Genomic DNA, 3,051 nt, shown 5'->3' with positions numbered 1-3,051 from the left:
ACAGCAGGCAAAAGAGCGCCTCCAGTTATTTGCGAGGGCGACAACTGTCGTCGGGACTGGACACACACACATGTGTGTGTGCCAGGCTTTGTTGTGGTTGAATGTGGGTGCGCCAAGTCCATGGACTTGCTAGTGATAGGCTTGTTTTTAAGGGCACGCCTCGCGCAAGGCGCGGGCGATTAAACCCCAAGGCGGAAGCTCGGTTCGGGTTACCCTCTTGTCGGGGAGACAGTCAGCAGGCACCGAACTCGCAGCAACGGATGGATGTATATTTCCGACCCTCGTAGAGGAGTGGCGGCGACAAGCAAATATGGCTGCCGCCGCCTCAATATGCATTCAACTTGTCGATGTATCTGGTATTCTTGCGATTCACATACCGACACGCAGTTTGCTGCGGTCTTCATCGACCCACGAGCCGAGTGATCCCCCGTTAAGAGTTGTGTATTTGCCATTTGGTCTTTTTGCGACTAACTATCACAGGTCGAGTCTCAATGAAAGGGTTTGACAGACATAGCCCAAGTTTGTGGTTTGGGTTTGGCCCGGACGGCTTGTTGTTGTTTTTTGACACTTGAATTTCACTCTTTTTGGGTCAAGAGGCTTATTCGCCAGTAGTAAGGAACGGACGGGCAGCCGTCCAAAGCCCGGTCCGTCCTCCTCCGGTCTTCGCGCTCTCGCCCGAGTGTGGTCCACCCACAGCGTGGTACCTATTTTTGGTGAGGGGGCCGGGATTGTCCTCTTTCGCTGCTGGAGTTGCCAGAGCAGAGCCCGAGACCGCCCAAATCAGGAGAGTAGTAGTTTTAAGAGCGCCCCGTTCTCTTTCTCTCTGTTAATGATCCTTCCGCAGGTTCACCTACGGAAACCTTGTTATGACTTTTACTTCCTCTAAATGATCAAGTTTGTACATCTTTCCATCACCTCGAGGCGACGACCCCAGAAAACCCTCGCGGGCAACGGGGCCGACAATCCAAGAGCGCCAGTCCGAAGGCCTCACTAAATCATTCAATCGGTAGTAGCGACGGGTGGTGTGTACAAAGGGCAGGGACGTAGTCAGCGCAAGCTGATGACTTGCACTTACTGGGAATTCCTCATTCATGGGAAACAATTGCAAGCCCCAATCCCTATCAAGAAAGGCTTTGAACGGGTTACCCGCTCCTCTTGGAGGGGGAAAACTCGTTGATCCCTTCAGTGTAGCGAGCGTGCGGCCCAGAACATCTAAGGGCATCACAGACCTGTTATTGCTCAATCTCGTGCGGCTAGAATTGCCGCTTATCCCTCTAAGAAGAAGTTGTGAACTGGACACCATTTTCTGGAGATCCGTCGACTACTTAGTAGGCCACAGTCTCGTTCGTTATCGGAATTAACCAGACAAATCGCTCCACCAACTAAGAACGGCCATGCACCACCACCCACCGAATCGAGAAAGAGCTCTCAATCTGTCAATCCTTCCGGTGTCTTGGCCTGGTGAGGTTTCCCGTGTTGAGTCAAATTAAGCCGCAGGCTCCACTCCTGGTGGTGCCCTTCCGTCAATTCCTTTAAGTTTCAGCTTTGCAACCATACTTCCCCCAGAACCCAAAGACTTTGGTTTCCCGGAAGCTGCCCGCCGTGTCATGGGAATAATGCCGGCGGATCGCTAGTTGGCATCGTTTATGGTTAGAACTAGGGCGGTATCTGATCGCCTTCGAACCTCTAACTTTCGTTCTTGATTAATGAAAACATCCTTGGCAAATGCTTTCGCAGTAGTTCGTCTTGCGACGGTCCAAGAATTTCACCTCTAGCGTCGCAATACGAATGCCCCCGCCTGTTCCGATTAGTCATTACCTCTGGTTCCGAAAACCAACAAAATAGAACCGAGGTCCTATTCCATTATTTCATGCATCACCATTCGAGCCATTCAAATAGCCTGCTCTGAGCACTCTAATTTTTTCAAAGTAAACTCTCCGGCCACTCAGGACACTCGACAAAGAGCATCCCGTGCGAGCCGGCGGGGCGGCTGTTCGGAGCGTGACAGTAAACACCGGGCGGTGCACCGTCAGTCCGGAACTGAGATCCAACTACGAGCTTCTTAACCGCAACAACTTTAATATACGCTATTGGAGCTGGAATTACCGCGGCTACTGGCACCAGACTTGCCCTCCAATGGATACTCGTTAAAGGATATAAAGTGTACTCATTCCGATTGCGAGGCCTCGGATGAGAGCCTTCCACATCATATTATTGCATTACTCCCTGCGCCGAGGGTAATTTATAAGCCTTTTCCCTAGATGGTAGCCGCTTTCTAGCCCCTCTGAATCGAACCCTGATTCCTCGTTATAGCCATTGTAGGCGATAACTCATAATCGAAAGCCGATAAGGCAGACACTTGAAAGAGCGCTGTGCTGAGACCCAGGCGCCAGCCCGGTTATTCAGATCTTCACCATGGGTTACTAGATCGGGCCCACCAGTTTTGAACTTATAGTGTTAGTTTTCCTTTGCGGTCAGAGACCAATTGCATGTATTAGCCTAGAATTGCCAGTTATCCAAGTAAGGCCATAGATCCAATGAAACATAGTTGATTTAATGAGCCATTCGCAGTTTCCTTGCCTTTAAATCGGTTTGTACTTATACATGCATGGCTTTAATTTTGAGACAAGCATATGACTACTGGCAGGATCCAGGTAGCTGGTTATGTTAAGAAGGCGCCTATCACGGCGGCCAAAATAGAGAGAGATTGAGAGAGAGGCAGAAGACATTGGCTTAGGACCGCATGCCATTCTTTAGAGAAAACCAGATGATCAGGATCTAACTGCACCTTCTCTTGCTATCCTCGGTGCCGGCAGCGCCACTGTAGTTGATCTCCTCCCTTATCCGCCTTCTTTCTTGCCCCAGCTCCAGCGAGAAGGACATTGGGCGAGGGACCGCACAAGGCGTTGGCCCAGAGAACAGCAAACCAGGATGATCAGATCAAACTGCACCTTTCTGCTATCCTCGGCGCTGACAGCGCCACTGTGCCAATCTCCTCCTTCTTGCCCCCACCTCCCAGCGAGGCAGCCGACATTGGGCGAGGGACCGCAC

General features: G+C 51.1%; 1 non-coding gene across 1 annotated transcript; it reads right to left on the bottom strand.

The window, feature by feature from the left end:
- Window positions 1–275: 275 nt before the first annotated feature.
- Window positions 276–439, bottom strand: LOC121876426. The gene has a single exon (XR_006090762.1). It is a non-coding gene; the product is annotated as a 5.8S ribosomal RNA (ribosomal RNA).
- Between the last annotated feature and the right edge of the window lie 2,612 nt (window positions 440–3,051).

The sequence above is a fragment of the Homarus americanus genome, unplaced genomic scaffold (genome assembly GCF_018991925.1).
Source record: "Homarus americanus isolate GMGI-L3 unplaced genomic scaffold, GMGI_Hamer_2.0 scaffold53334, whole genome shotgun sequence".
Classification (NCBI taxonomy): domain Eukaryota; kingdom Metazoa; phylum Arthropoda; class Malacostraca; order Decapoda; family Nephropidae; genus Homarus; species Homarus americanus.
The sequence above is the reverse complement of the archived record's forward strand: the minus strand, read 5'-3'. Positions and strand labels throughout refer to the sequence as shown.